The sequence below is a fragment of the Lynx canadensis genome, chromosome C2 (assembly GCF_007474595.2).
Source record: "Lynx canadensis isolate LIC74 chromosome C2, mLynCan4.pri.v2, whole genome shotgun sequence".
Taxonomy (NCBI): domain Eukaryota; kingdom Metazoa; phylum Chordata; class Mammalia; order Carnivora; family Felidae; genus Lynx; species Lynx canadensis.
This window is the reverse complement of record NC_044311.2, coordinates 37560068-37576348: the sequence shown is the minus strand read 5'-3', so window position 1 is coordinate 37576348 and position 16281 is coordinate 37560068. Positions and strand designations below refer to the sequence as shown.

General features: G+C 41.5%; 1 non-coding gene across 1 annotated transcript; it reads right to left on the bottom strand.

Annotated features, from left to right (window-relative positions):
* Positions 1-14639: 14639 nt before the first annotated feature.
* LOC115524415 lies at positions 14640-14825 on the bottom strand. Its single transcript, XR_003972099.1, has one exon. It is a non-coding gene; the product is annotated as a U2 spliceosomal RNA (small nuclear RNA).
* Between the last annotated feature and the right edge of the window lie 1456 nt (positions 14826-16281).

Sequence of the window (16281 nt, the reverse complement as noted above, 5' to 3'; positions counted from 1 at the left end):
TGATAGTAACCAAAGCTCACTGTATGATGTGCCTGTAAACAGCTCTCATAAAAGGGCCATCCCAGTTAAACCCCTTCAACTTGGCAAATGGTTGCCTTTAGAATATTCCAGTGCTTGGGGCGCCTGGGTGGCTCAAACATCCGACTTTGGCTCAGGTCATGATCTGGTGGTCTGTGAGTTTGAGCCCCGCGTCGGGCTCTGTGCTGACAGCTCAGGGCCTGGAGCCTGCTTCTGATTCTGTGTGTGTGTGTCTCTCTCTGCCCCTTCCCCACTCATGCTCTGTCTCTCTCTCTCTCTCAAAAATGAATAAATGTTAAAAGAAAATTAAGAATTTTCCAATGCTTTATGGAGCCCCTGATTCCTACAATTGTAGGAGTGTTAGCCATGTTTCACTGAGTTCCTAGATAATCAATCAATAAATAAGTCTACTGATTACTAAGTGCCTAATATCCCAGGCCAATATTATAAATGGTTTACACAGACTATACCCTTTAATCCTCATAACCCTACCATGTAAATAGGTTTTACCTATGCAGTAGTCTGACTTGAAAACCTACACTCTTAACCACTTTGCTATAGTATAAGGTTCAGGTTTCATAATCTAGTTTTCACAACAACACTGTGTAGTTTTGTTAAAAATATACTCTCATTTTATTTGTTGTTTATTGGTATCTTTTAAGGACTTAGTACAAGCACAGCATTAACAAATAGGAATAATGGGGCACCTGGGTGGCTCAGTTAAATGTCCAACTTCAGCTCAGGTTATGATCTCGTGGTTCGTGTCTTCAAGCCCCACATCTGGCTGTCTGCTGTCAGTGCGGAGCCTGCTTCAGATCCTCCGTCCCCTTCTGTCTCTGCCCCTCACCCCATCTCAAAAGTAAACATTTAAAAAAATAAGAATAAGACCTAGTCTTGACTATCCATAAAGTCAGTAAAAGAAGGACAAGTAAACACGAGGCACAACACCAGTATAACAAGTCCACAAGAAAGGGGAACCTCACAGGCTGGGAAAGTATCAGGGTCTCTTTTCTGATCCAGCAGGAGGCCTGTGGTCTATGCTTAAAGGACTCAAGTGAGGGAGGAGACTGATCAGGGCTGAATTGTATGGTGCCAATTTAGACAGGTAAGAGGTAAAATGGAGGTGAACGTAGACACTAGATCATAAAGAGCATTACAGACCATGTTAAAGTGTTTTAATTTCATCCTGAAGGCTGTCTTAGTCAAAGCAGCTTTGTTTGGACATAACAAAATCCCACTTAAAGTAGCTCAAGAAGGGGCACCTGGGTGGCTCAGTCGGTTGAGCTTCTGACTTTGGCTCAGGTCACGATCTCATGCTCTGTGAGTTCAAGCCCTGCTTCGGGCTCTGTGCTGACAGCTCAGAGCCTGGAGCTGCTTCAGATTCTGTGTCTCCCTCTCTCTCTGCCCCTCCCCCGCTCATGCTCTGTCCCTCTGTCTGTCAAAAATAAATAAATATCAAAAAAAAAATTTTAAGTATCTCAAGAAAAAATAAAATAAGGGTGGGGGTAGAAGATTTATCATATGGATGCAGGAAAATTACCTAGAATCCAAGAGCAAGAACATAGCGGGGCTTCAAAGGGGCCTGGACCAAGAACAAAAAAGCCATCCAGAACATGGATATCTTATCTCTCCTACTCTCATCTCTGCCTATTGAACACTCCTGGCTTCCGTGTTCCAGCTATACATTGCCTCAGTACCAGCAACCAGCCTAGGGCTAGCATGTCTCCATCTCAACTCCAGATGGGTGGAATTGTGTCAGGTGTCCACCTCTGCCCAGGCAAGTAAGGTCAGCCAACTAATACAAACATGTCTGCTGTGGCCCATTCTGGTGGAGCAGCATGCTTTAGAGCAAGAGTCGGGATGGGAAGATATCCCCAGAATGCTCTTCTATTAGTATTAACATGATTTTAGGAAGGGGCTATTTGTTTTCAAAATGAAAACTGGTGACATTATAGAGACTAGAATAGAGACAGGAAATCATAGAATGCTGCTTCAGTAATCCACTGAATTGGTACCAATGAGGCAGCTGCACCAATTCTTGGGAGCTCTTCTATTGTTCCATAGGTTGGATACCAAAGTGAAAGAAGAAATGTGGAATCAGAGTTTCCACAATCAGACACTCAGGCTAACCCATTAATACTTTAACAGAGGTCCTCTCTGGTGTACTTCCATTCGAATGTTAAGTATTGACTTCTGCAACCACATTCACAGATTATCAAGAGTATAAACTATTTCTTGCCCAAAATGTATCACTGAGTCAGAGCACTGTCAACCAGAAGGTCATGGATGGTAGTGAGGTTCTTTGCTTATTACATTAGCACACCATGTTCTACAAAAGACAACTGGGCACAGATTGATGGAGCAACCCCTTATATTATGCCTTACGCTGGGCACTACTCCACTGTGATGGCTGCAAGGCATTACAGTTTGTATTACCCAAAGGTGCAAGTCACTTATTAAAACATTGTGTCTCCATGAAGATAGCCCTGAAGTTCTGTACTGAAGGCTCAGTACTAATAACAGTTGCCATCGATGGGGTGTCCACTAGGTGCCAGTCATTTTATATAACACTTTCATCCTCAAAACAATAATTATATAAAAATAGTATTAAATCGCTTATCAAATAAGAAAATTAAGACAAAAAGAGGTTAATGCATCCAAAGATATAGTACATAACTGAGCTGGAATTCAAAAGAGATCTCTTGGATCTCCAAACACACTTTCTTTTTTTTTTTTAATTAAATTTTAATTTAATTATACAAGTAATACATGGCTACATTTCCTCCAAATTTTTAAAGCATGATGGGTAAGAGTAACACCTTGGTGACCACCTTCTAGAGGTAATTCCTGTGAGAGTGTGGTGTATATTCTTCTGGCCTTTTTTCATACTGCACACACTATCTGCACATATTAACTACTTACAATCGTTCTTTGGTTTTAATTTTACATAAATGGCAACATGCTTTACGCATTATTCTTAAATTTGGCTTTTTCCCTCAACAAATATCTCTGAGATTTGGCCTGCTCTGCCACTCACTGCTATTCCCCTTCCTAGGCTCCCTGCTTCTCTAAAAACCTGGCAGAAAAGAGCTCGTGCTGAACACCTCAGCACCAGACACCCTTACTGGAATTTTTTGTCTTTTTTCCAACATTTCATTACCAAACGTTTCTTTTTTTCTAATTTTATTTATTTGAGAGCTCTAGAGACAGTAGGCACACATGCGAGGGGATGGGCAGAGGGAGAGGGAGACAAAGAGAATCCCAAGCAGGGTCCCCAGTGCCAGCGCAGAATCCAACATGGGGCTCAATCCCATGAACCGCAAGATCAGGACCGGAACCGAAATCAAGAGTCAGACGCTAAACCAACTGAGCCACCCTGGCACCCCTCATTACAAAAATTTCCTAAAAAAATGCAGTTTAAAATATTATACATCTACAGATACTCACCACCTACATTCTACCATCAACACTTTACCCGCTTTATTATATATCCATCTATCCAGGAATGTTAGTGTTAGAAGAGCTCCCTGAAGCACCTCGCTAAGTCATCCACTCTGCTTAGGTTGTCGAATGACCAATATTATGCCTAGTTGGGAGCAGTGGTAAAACGACCTCTGGAATCTGGTTTGTCATGTGTCAGCAGAGGTCGCTAACCTGGAAAGGATGTGTTTTAATGGAAAATGACCTATCATGCAGGATATCCAAGACCATTTGACTGAAGAAATCACTCAGAATGGTCTAGAATTGTATCTCGGGTTGAAAAGATCACAAGATGGACTACATGTTAGACTGCCAAAGCAAACTGTCCTGAATCCCTGCTTTTCTAGAGGGAGGCACCAAAAGAGCTCCATCAGGAATCCAAATTGACTTCAAGGAAGCCATCAGGGTGGATAGCTTCCCCAGGTAAATCAATGTCTTTTCCTATTCAACTCAAACTTCGGGAGTAACAGCACTGAGGCAGCTGTTTGCAGCACCAAGATGGCAGTGACCGCCTTATAAAACAGTATGTCTATCTTTGTTTCCTTTGACCTGGAGGAATTTGACCTGGTCAGATCCTTATTGTGACTAAATCTGTAGTTGAACAGGCTGAAAAGACAGTACAGATCTCTAGGTACAAGGTTGCCAGGTTTTCTTTTTTTTTTTTAATTTTTTTTTTCAACGTTTATTTATTTTTGGGACAGAGAGAAACAGAGCATGAACGGGGGAGGGGCAGAGAGAGAGGGAGACACAGAATCGGAAACAGGCTCCAGGCTCTGAGCCATCAGCCCAGAGCCTGACGCGGGGCTCGAACTCACGGACCGCGAGATCGTGACCTGGCTGAAGTCGGACGCTTAACCGCCTGCGCCACCCAAGCGCCCCAAGGTTGCCAGGTTTTCTATCTCTCCTTGTCTGATTTTTTTTTAATGGAATATGACGAAAAATGAACGAATAAAACAATGTTTTAAAAAGAGGATTCTCTCAAAGCTGGTGTTGACAACTTGCAGCAAAACTTAAGCATGTATCATTCTGTTTGCAGTTTTGTCTGTAGGGATTCTTCAGTTATGTTCATTCCAAGAACATGTTCCCACTCCAATGATTCGTGTTGTTGGACCCGTGATACGTAATAGCAGACAGGCCAATGTCTGCATTCCCCACACACATCTGGGGCAGAAATCTTCTGCAAAGAAAGCAAGAGGTGACATAGCATTAGAAGAGAGCTTTCTGGCACAGGGCAAGAAAATGATGGAGGATTTGCCAGCGGGGACCAGGGGTAGATTTAGTGGGGCTGGGAGGGCAGAAGGGAGAACCCCAACACTGCTTGAAGGATATACTTTGAAATAACATGTTCCACATGTGTTAGTTGAGGACCTACCATGTGCCAGGCACTGCCAGGAAGTTCAGGTTTTCGGGGAAGGACTCCAAAGGAGGGGGAAGAGAAACTAGGGCTGAGCCAGCCTACAGACTGTGTTCCCTTCATATAGAAATGACTGTGTATTTATAACACAATGCTCCTACCTCATTCAGCATCCTAAAAAGCAATTTTCTTTCTTTCTTCTTTAATCAGAACATTAAAAAGTAAGCTGGCATGATTTCCAGACAAAGAGGGACTTTTGTTGGGGAATTTTGCTCTTTTACTTTGCCGCAAAACAATATATTTTCTCTTCTGGGGAAGGAGCACACAGTCCATGCTTAAGAATGGTAGATGTTAGTCACAGCTCATTATCTTTATCTAGTCCTCTCTGGAAAGGAAAAATCATTACGGGGTGCTATCAGAGAGTCCTCATAAGGGAACGTGACAGAGAATAGGATGCAGAGTCCGAATTAGCAGTATCAGACAGATGCTCGTGTCCATAGCAAGGACCCCAGGAACTGAAACCCCAGGATATGTATACACTGCAGCACCAGCTATGGGACAAACATTAACCCAGTTTTTGTGACCTTTTCTTTCTTTTTTTTTTTTTTTTACTGGAGTCCATCACTGCTAAATAATAAATCTTTTCTGATTCAGCACACACAAACCACTTTCCCCACTTCACCTTAATCAAACACCAGCAGAGCCTTAACTAGTATCTCTGGGGTAATCGGGTGATGCTTTTCCCAATGATACTTCCTTAGGGCCACTAAGTGAAGAAGGAAATCATTATTTTTCTATGTTTGCTATAATGTCATCATGTGGTATTTCTACACTTATTACTAGCAAAGAATATAGATCACAAACGCGAGGCGTGTTTGATTCCTCCCCCACCACACCCAGTTGGTTCTCAAGTCCTGGTGCAATGTCATCCCCCGTATCTGCCACCGTTCTCATGACTACTGCCTTAATGCAACTCCACTTCCTCTCATACTTGGCCTCTTGCAACGGTCCCTTATTTTCCCTGCTTCCAGTCTTGGACCACTCCAGGCTCAAAAAAAAGTGGGGGCGGGATGCCTGCATGGCTCAGTCAGTATCCAAGTCTTGATTTCCACTCAGGTCATGACCTCACAGTTCATGAGTTCGAATACTTCAAAATACTGAGAGGAAATAATTTCTTTTTTTTTTTAATGTTTATTTTTGAGAGAGAGAGACAGACAGACAGACAGTGAGTGGGGGAGGGGCAAAGAGGGAGGGAAACTCAGAAACTGAAGCAGGCTCCAGTCTCTGAGCTGTCAGCACAGAGCCCGATGTGGGGTTCGAACTCGTAGACCACGAGATCATGACCTGAGCCGAAATCAGACACTTAACCGACTGAACCACCCAGGCGCCCTGGAAATAATTTCTAACATAGAATTCTATACCTAGCCAAATAGCAATAAAATGTTAGGATAAAATAAAGACATTTTCTTTTTTTTTTTTCTTTAAAAAAATGTTTTTTGATGTTTATTTATTTTTGAGAGAGACAGAGAGACAGAGCATGAGTCGGGGAGAGGGAGGGGTGGAGAAAGGGAGACACAGAACCCCAAGCAGGCTGCAGGCTGTGAGCACAGAGCCCAATGCTCAGCACAGGGCTCAAACCCACAAACTGTGAGATCATGACCTGAGCCGAAGTCAAAAGCTCAACTGACTGAGCCAACCAGGCCCCCAAGACATTTTCTAATATAAAAGTCTCAAATCGGGGCGCCTGGGTGGCTCAGTTAGTTAAGCATTCAACTCTTAATTTTTGCTTATTAGGTCATGATCACACGGTTCTGAGATCCAGCCCCATGTCCGGCTACATGCTGAGTATGAAGCCTGCTTAGGATTCTCTCTCTCTCTCCCTTGGCCCCTTTCCCCTGTTCGTGCTCTCCTTCTCTCTCTAAAAATAAGAAGTCTCAAATAATTTACCTTGTAAGTATCCCTTCTCAGGAAACTACTAGATGACGTGCACTAATAGAGTGGGAATGTAAGCCAAGACTGAAGATTTAAACCAAATGGAAAGAGGTTTCTCTTCACATGCGAAGATAATTTCCATAATGATACAAAGGTAGATCCCCATATGAAAGCTGTCCATTAGGCCTAGAGGCTGACCAGCACAAACTAGAAAAAGTTAGAGAGCTCCAGAAAAGAATGTCTTTAAAAGCATGAATTTTGAGAGGGGTGTCCGGGTGGCTCAGTCAGGTAAGTGTCTGGCTCTTGATCTTGGCTCAGGTCATGATCGCACGGTTCATGAGTTCAAACCCCGTGTGGGGTTCTTTGCTGACAGTGTGGAGCCTGCCTGGATTTCTCTCTCTCTGACCGCCCCCCTCCTTTCAATAAATGAACTAAAAAAAAAATGGATTTTGAGAAAATTTCTGATGTTTCTGAACATTTTCAGAGCTTTAGAAAAGCATAAAAGGTATTTGGGTTGAATTAATAAGTTCAATAAGAAAAATCAGATCACATATTAATTCCAGAGAAAATAGAAAAGTTTTACAGACAAGGAAAATAATCATAACACATGTCCAGCAAAAAAAATAGATGGCATAATTCAGGAGATTTTAATAAAGAGACTAATAATTTTTGGGTACAGGCAGATTTGCCCAAACTTTAAAAAGACTAATAACAACATAGGAACTATTACCACTCCAGGCCTGAAGAGGCAAGAAGAACATGGCATTGCTTGGCCCAAAGAGGCCATTATATAGAGTGTTGCCTGACAAGAACTGAGGCCTTTTACAGAACAAAGCAATTAACTCATGGCAACCTCGTACGGAGGAAAGCTGGGGAACAAATACTAGGACCTCATTTTGTCTTCCCTTCAATATTCTGCTCGTGCCCTTTATTGATCAAACCCAACTGGGTAACCATGGTATAAGGGACACCTATGATGGTGTCCATGCATATCTAAGCCTCCCAAGACACCGTGCAGAATGAAGGGGTGGAGAGGGAATCTGGATGGGCAAACAGAAGATACACAGTATAGTATTGATACATTAGGCCACTGTGGATTTTTAAATGGTTATAATAATGGAAACACCAGACAGTGATCCAAACAAAATCATGTTATAACTGTGTTAGGAAGATGGAAAGGATGCAGATATGCGGTGGTGGTGGGTGGAAATGTGTGCGTACTTTTCCGTGGTGAAAATCAATAGATCGTGCCCAAAACTGGAGGGGGAAAAAAATGTATGTTACCTACTGAGAGAAATACAAAAAGATTTAATGCGACTGTCTAAAATAAAAGGAAATAAAACAATAAAGCAATTGGAGAAGGTCTCTCACTTTCTTCTCAGTCCTACCCTATTATCTCATGGTCCTTGGGCGGAAAATGGTACTTTTGACTCGTGAAACCTCTACCTCCAGAACAATTCAGAAATCCAAAATCTGTAAATCAGATGTTCTCACAGTCTCAAGATATTTCTCTGTGGGTGACTTAAGTACAAAGGAGAGAGCACACCTTCACAGCGTGACATCTGGTGGTCACTCTCCTGGGCGAGTGGTCAAGCCTGGCACACGGGCATCCCTCTTTTTGAAAGTCCCATCCTGCCACTTTGTTTTCATGAAAGACCTAATCAGTATCTGCTTTTGCTAACTAAAAGAAATCCAAAGAGCTTGTTCCCTTTTACTAAGAAAGGCTAAAAGCACAAATGGCATTCAGGCTTGCGTTGCAGCCAGCCCAGCCGTGGTAGAGGCAGCGCGCAGGGAGGAGCAAGAGGGGCCGCGCCCAGCTCCTTCCTGGGGCGGATACTCAGCATCTCAGCATCAAGCCGCCTCAGCTTTGAACTCTGTGAGCATCCGTGTTTATCTCCATTTATTTTGTGCATCTGTCAGCAAGCTGTGTCCTAAGGTATCACAAAAGCCAAAGAGAGGTTATTTTTGGGGTCTGGGGATGTGCAAAACTTTTTCCACATAGTTAATGGTAATTGCTTCTTCACTTTCTGCCATTTCAGCTTACAAAAGTTTTCACACACATGGTGTTTGGATCGCGGGGGAACCTGTAGTTGCCAAGAGTAGTAGGGGACTGATGATATTCTCTGGTTCTTGCTGTGATGTAAGGGGAAAGACACAACAGCTACAATGTGGTGTTCTTGCCAAAAATGTCTGTCCTGACTCTAATGAACAGAAACGGTCAAAAAATATGGGATTTATGGAACTGGAACAAATCCAGTCCAGGCAACTGGCCTGATCTCTTCCGAGGAAGATTGGGGACAGGAGCTGTTGGGAGAGATTCAAGAAACCTAACACTCAAAAACAATGTGTGAACTTTGACTGGATCTAGGTTAGGAAAAAACAAAAACAAAAAACAACAAACAAACAAAAAAACTCATTGATAAGACATTTTGTGGAACAATGGGGATCTTTGAGTATGGGCAATATTATTGAATGGGTTTTCTCAGGTATAGCAATGACAGAATTATGTAGGAGATATTCTTGATCTTGGAAGATGCACATTGACGTATTTAGGAGTGAAGTGTCATACATCTGTCTCCCACTTTCAGATGGTCTGGCATTAAGGAAACATAGAAAAAGATGGAAGCAGTGTTGTAAGAAGGCAACAACAGCCCTTCAGGTGAGAACAATTCAAGTATGAATATCTAAATACTTTCAACTCCTCGTGCAGTTTCAAAAAAATTTTTTTTAAGTGTTTCTGAGGACGGATAAATGTGGGGATGGGTGTGCTGCTGGGTTTTTTTTTCACAGTAAGCCTTGTTGAGTGTTTGATTCTATAAACTACATACATGTTTAACTTTGATAAGAGTAAAAATGAATACAATTAAATGTCAAGGCTAATTGGAGAAATGTTACGATATTGAGAAACGTGTAGTAAGGAAATCAGTACTAATAGGAGATCAGCACTTTCAAAACTTGGCCATTGAATCTTAGGGCTGGAATTTACCTTGAAGAACCTCTCAGCCTGCCTCCTCCATTGCAGTGATTAATAAAATGAAGTTCAGGGGAGTTAAGTGACTTGTCTGAGGTCGAGTACCTATTATGTAGCAGCAGAGCCAGATTTAGAGCCCAGATCTCCTCACTTTCATTCCAAAATCTTTTCTTTATAATGCCACGGATTGTTCATTTGCTATTGTATAACACTATTGCATAGTGTGTACATGGCTGGCTCTTTTTTTAAGAAATATCATGACAACAGTGGGTGAAAGGGTAGGAGTAAAGGAAAAACACAAGCCAAGAAGACCACAGTTGGATATCGGCTGGGAAGGGAAATTGAGACTGACACTGCAGAGTGGTTACTCTCAGGCAATAAAGAATTCATTCTCCTGAATTAGAGGGTTTCATCTGCTCACACTGTAATTGGCTATTAGAGCTTAGTAATTGATACTAAGAAGCTTGCAAGCCTTTGGCTCCCAACACTTGGCCCAGCTGTCAAAAGTCAGCACAGTCAAGATGGACAAAAAAGCTTTGTTGCTGTTCCTGGTGATCGCGGAGATTTTTAGACAAAGAAAAATTGTTTCTTAGAATTTGAGGTACATGGCTTGTTTTAAAAAATATCTGTCCAATTTCCTTGAGAAGTTTTAAGACCACAAACAATAAGAAGGGTGGGTTTGGTGATGTATATCATTTATTATTTATTTTCTCCTATATTTTATTATAAAATTTTTCCAACACACATAAAAGGTGAAAAAAATTACTTGAGTTGCCATTCATATACACACCAGTTAAATTCTACCATTAATATTTTATTTTTCTCACTCTATCAAATATCTAGCCACCTACCCATCTCTCTTTCCATTTAACAATCCATCTTCCTTTTGTATGCATTTCCAAGTCAGTTGCAGACATCAGGGTACTTTCCCCCAAATATTTCAGCATTCAGCATGCATGTCATTATTTCAGTATTTTAGTGGTTATTTTTTGTTTCTTTTTTTAAAGATTATTTATTTATTTTGAGAGAGAGGGAGAGAGATAGCGCGCACGCAGGAGGGGCAGAAAGAGAGGAAGAGAGAGAGAATCCCAAGCAAGCTTCTCACTGTCAGCTCAGAGCCCCTTGTGGGTCTCAAACTGACCAACCACGAGATCATGACCTGAGCCAAAACCAAGAGTCAGATGCTTAACTGACTGAGCCACCTAGGTGCCTCCTTTTCTGTTTCTTTAAAGGTAAAATTTACATAAAATGAAACACACAGATCTTAGGTGTTCAATTCCATAAGTTCCAGCAAACATATGCATGTGTGCAAACTAAATCATTACCAAGACACAGAACTTAAACATTACACACAGAAAAGTTCCTCATGCCCTCTTCCAATAAATATCTACCCCCAAACACTCAGAGACAACCACTATTCTAAACTTGTTCACCAAAAATTAATTTGGCCATTTCTAGCACTTTGTATCCATGGGAAAATGTAGTTACACACTCTTCATGCAAGGTTTCTTTTATTCAATACAGTGTTTTAGAATTCATTCATGCTGTGTGTATCAGTAGTTTGTTTCTCTTTATTTCTGAATAGCAGTCCATTGTGCGAAGGACATAGCGTGTGATTTATTCCCCAGCTGATGAACAGCTGAGCTGTTTCCAGTTTGGGGCTCTTATGAATAATGCTGCTCTGGACGTTCTTATATAAGTCTGTTGGGGGACATTTGTTTTTCATTTATCTTGGGTAAATACCTAGGATTGGAATTTGTGGATCATAGGATATGCATATATTTAGTTTCATGTAGAAACCATTAGCCTTTTTTCAAAGTGGTTGTACTGTCTTATGTTCCACCACCAAAGTAGGATAATTTGTCCCGGTTGTCTTTAATGTTAGCCATTCTGTTAGTATGTAGAGTATTTTTTTTTTTTGATAAACGCATTTAATACAATCAAAGTCAGTCTATTTTTAGAAAAAATAGGTTACCAACGCTTAGAGAAGTTGACAAGACTTTGTCATCTTGTACTCATAGGAAACCAGGATACTTTAAAACACATACGTGCAGTCTTTATTTTTAGACCTTGTCTTATTTTATTTTTTGCCTTGTAGCTTTGCTGTTGTTGTTTACTGTGGTAAAATACACATAGAAAAATTTACTGTCTTAGCAGCTTTACTGTGTACAACACAGTGGTACTAAGCACGTTCATGATGTTGTGTGACCATAACCACTAGCTAGTTGAAGAACTTTCTCATCACCCCAAATGGAAACTCCACTTGTCACTTCCCATTCTGCTTCCTCCTAGCCCTTGGCAACCACAAGTCTGATTTTTGTTTCTATGTATTTTTTCTTTTCTTTTCTTTTGATGTTTATTTATTTGAGAGAGAGAGCATGAGATGGGAGGAGCATAGACAGAGGGAGATAGAGAATCCCACATCTCGGTCTCACATGACCTGCGCCGTAATCAAAGAGTCAGACGCTTAACCGACTGAGCCACCCAGGCGCCCCTATGGATTTTCTTATTCTGGGTGTCTCATATAAGTAGATAACTTAGGGCCATACAGGGCCATACAGGGAGATGCACCTTGGAACAAGGTAACAATAAGCTGGAAGTCCAACTTGTTGGAGGCAGTTTATGAGTGACAAGCAGGGTGGGATTAGAGAGGTTTTGTGAGCTTCCTGAGAACCAAGTATTTTGAATAATTCTGTGGGTCCAAGCAAGAAGAAGCCACCCGTGGGTGTTAGTTACCTAGGGGCCTCTAGCAGCTGGAAATGTGTGTCAAAACCCAGGAGTGTCAGAGCCCAAAAAGGAAGCAGTTAGGGTGGAATGTTCTTAGCAAACTACCCACAAAGGGGCAGGGGAAATGAAAATTTTAACCATGACTTCAAAACTGGCTCAAGACAGCACTTGTGAAATGTTGTGTTACAGCAGCTTTTTGGATCAGACTTCTGTCACTTGGCATAGTGCTTAAGTTTCATTCATGCTACAGCATGTATCCCTTCAGTCCTTGTCATGGCTGACTATTATTCCCTTGTCAGGATGTGCCACATTTTGTTTATTCATTCATCCATTTGATGGGCATTTGCATTGTTTCCACCTTTTGGCTGTTACTAATAGTGCTGCCATAAACATTCAGGCACAAGTTTTTATTCCCACACTTGTTTTCACTTCTTTAGAACATTTACCTAGGAGAGGAATTGCTGGCTGATATTTAGTCTCCTGAAGAATCACCAAACTGTTTTCCACAATGGCTCTCCCATCTTACAAATGTAAGATGCAATGGATGAAGGTTCCAATTTCTTTACATCTTCACCAACAGTTGTTATTTTCCATTTAAAAAAAAAATTATGACCAGGGCACCTGGGTAGTTCAGTTGGTTAAGGTCCAACTTCGGCTCAGGTCATGATCTCATGGTTTGTGGGTTCGAGACTCGTGTCGGGCTCTGTTGACAGTTCAGAGCCTGGAGCCTGCTTTGGATTCTGTGTCTCACTCTTTCTGTGCCCCTCCCTGCTCATGCTCTGTCTCTCTCTTTCTCTCAAAAATAAACAAACATTAAACAAGAATTATGACCACCATTTCATTTGATTTGCATTTCCCTAATGACTTAATGACGTTGAGCAACTTTTAACCTATGGCCTTTTATAATATAACTTTATGGCGTTTTATGGCAACCTTATGGCCATTTATAATATATCTCCTTTTGAGAGATGTCTATTCGTCAAGTCCTTTGCCTATTCTTTTTGTTTACTTTTTTTTTTTTTTAAGAGAGAGAGTAGGGGAGGGGGAGAGGGAGAGAGAAAATCTTAAGCAGGTTTCATGCCAAGCACAAGCCCAAGTAGGGGCTCAATCTCACAAGCCCAACTTGGGGCTCGACCGTGACCTGAGCCAAAATCAAGATTCAGACACTCAACCAACTGAGCCACCCGGGTGCCCCAAGTCCTTTGCCTGTTCTGAAATTGGGTTGTGTGTCTTTTTTTGCATGAAGTCTATTTTAATTCCAGAAAGCACCCTTCTTTTTCCAAATAATTTCCTCTTATTTTCAATATTGTAATTTTAATTAAATAGACTAAGGTTTGTTTATTCCAACAGGTGACATTTTTAAAAACATGGTTAAACAAAATGTGTGCATTGTTTACGTGAAAGGATCAACTTTCCAGATGACTCTATTCCAGTTTTCAGAAAAGAATTGAATATCCTGATTAAGAGGCATTAGGTTAAACTGAAATTCAAGTCTCAAAATCCTATTATCGGAAAAGGTGGCAAAAACCCTGTTCTTGTAACCAGAGACGTTAAATAGAATGGAAAAATGATGAGTCTCATTAACCCTCCAAAATAATATTTTAATTGTGGGCAAAAGTTCATCAAGCTATAGCAAGAAAAACTAAATTTTAATACTATTAAAAATAAGAAGAGGTCTTGGCCTTTATAGTTCTAGGCAGTTTTTTTGGCCTACATTAGGCAAACTGTATCATGACCAGGAAAATCATAGCCAACATGACCAATTGAGGGATTTTACCTTTCATGTGTATATCGGAATACATATATCCATATGAAGAAAGGTATATATACCAAAATGTAAACACCCAAGAGTCATGGGACAAACAAAAACTAATTCTTATTAAGTATTATTGGTTTTGGGGGGTTTATTTTTTAAGTTTATTTATTTGTGAGAGAGAGAAAGACTGTATGCGAGCAGAGGAGGGGCAGAGAGAGGGAGAGAGAGGATCCCAAGCAGGCTCTGCGTTGTCATTGCAGAGCCCAAATGTGGGGCGCAATCTCAAGAACTGTGAGATCTTGACCTGAGCTGAAATCAAGAGTCAGACAGCTAGCCAACAGCCGCCACCCAAGCACCCCTTAATAAGTACTATTTGAATTCAACCCAGTTAGTAACTATAATTTCTCTAAAAGGAAAAACAGGCCAACGCGTCCCACTAAACTTTTTTTTCAAGTGCTAAATAAGTGGACAGAAAACACATGAACAAAGATAAAATTTATTTAGTCTAACAAAGTCAGTGTGACCAGGCTTTACACTAAAATCTCTTTTTTTTACACTTGATCTTAGCCAAAAGGCCAAGAAGCGATAAAAATCTCTTTTTTTTAAAAAGGGTCCTTGGCTTTAGGGAAAATGTATCGGGAGAACTGCCTTACAGATAAGAAACAGGACCAGAATAAACACATTCCTCTCATACTGAAGATTTTGATCTCAGGAATCAGAGTGAACCCTTGTTTCATTTAACATTTTCGTACTCAATCTGGGTGAGGAAGTTCACAGTGACATACTTAGGTTGTTTGATGAACAAACTGTCGTGTTATAAAAATGTCAATCACAGGAGCAGCTCGTGGTAGGAAGTCAATGCCAGGAGCTCACTGGCAAGGTCTGAAAATGGGAATGGTTTCCAAAAGGGCTTAGCTAAACTCCGAGATTATTGCTTCCTTCTTTGGTCTATTCAACAAGCATTTATTCCACCTCGGCTATATAGTTGGTGGTGGTACTACAAAGATGAAAGAAACTGAGTCCCTGCCTTCAGGAGGGTCTCTATCCAGGGAAAGGAGTGTAGGACCCAAGGTATTTAACAAAAATCCCCTACCCCTGGACAAGCAGAGCAAGACTAACTCCATCTTGTGCTACACCCACCATCTCATGTATAACCCCCACATGACCTACTTATTGCTTAAGACACTCCCCCACCCTAGTCAAGCCGCTGAGCACACCCTTACTGGAAACTGGCTCATATAGGAATGTGGAACCCCTAACTGCCAAAGAATGCAAACCCCGCCTTTTGCCCGCCAAACTTGTGCGCCAATTCTGACCAGAGTGATAGGCTAGTTCAAACAGTTACTATAGGGTAAATTGTAATTCAATTGGCCACCTGCGTGTGGACTGACATGACTCTGCAACTTTCTGTGTGTGTTACAATCTCATTGGCCACTGGCCCCTATAAAACTGCTACGCCTCTTAACCTAGGGGTCCAAGTCCCTGCTCCGCTGTGTTGGGTATACTTGGGCCCAAGCTCGAGCTTGCAAATAAACCCTTGTGCGTTTGCATCGGTATCGGCTCCTTGGTGGTCTCTCGGATTCTAAATCGGGGGCATTACAGGAGTGGGTGCAGAAGATTAACTGGCTGTATGCTTTGATAGAAGTATCTATAGGGCCCTGTGGAATACAGCAAAGACTGTTCAAATCTATCAGAAAGAGCTTCATAAATGAAGGTACAAATGTGTTGAGCATTTCCCCCCAACTCCTCATTTTAGAAACTTTCAAACAGAGGAGCGCCTGGGTGGCTCAGTAGGTTCAGCATCCAATTTCGGCTAGGTCATGATCTCACGGTTCATGGGTTCGAGCTCCGCCTCAGGCTCTGTGCTGACAGCTTGGAGCCTGGAGCCTGCTTCGGATTCTGTGTCTCCCTTTCTCTCTGCCCCTCCCCTGCTTGCATTCTCTCTCTCTCTCTCTCCCTCAAAAATAAATAAAATATTAAAAACTTTCAAACAGGGGAGCCTGGGTGCCTCAATAGGTTAAGTGTCTGACTTCAGTTCAGGTC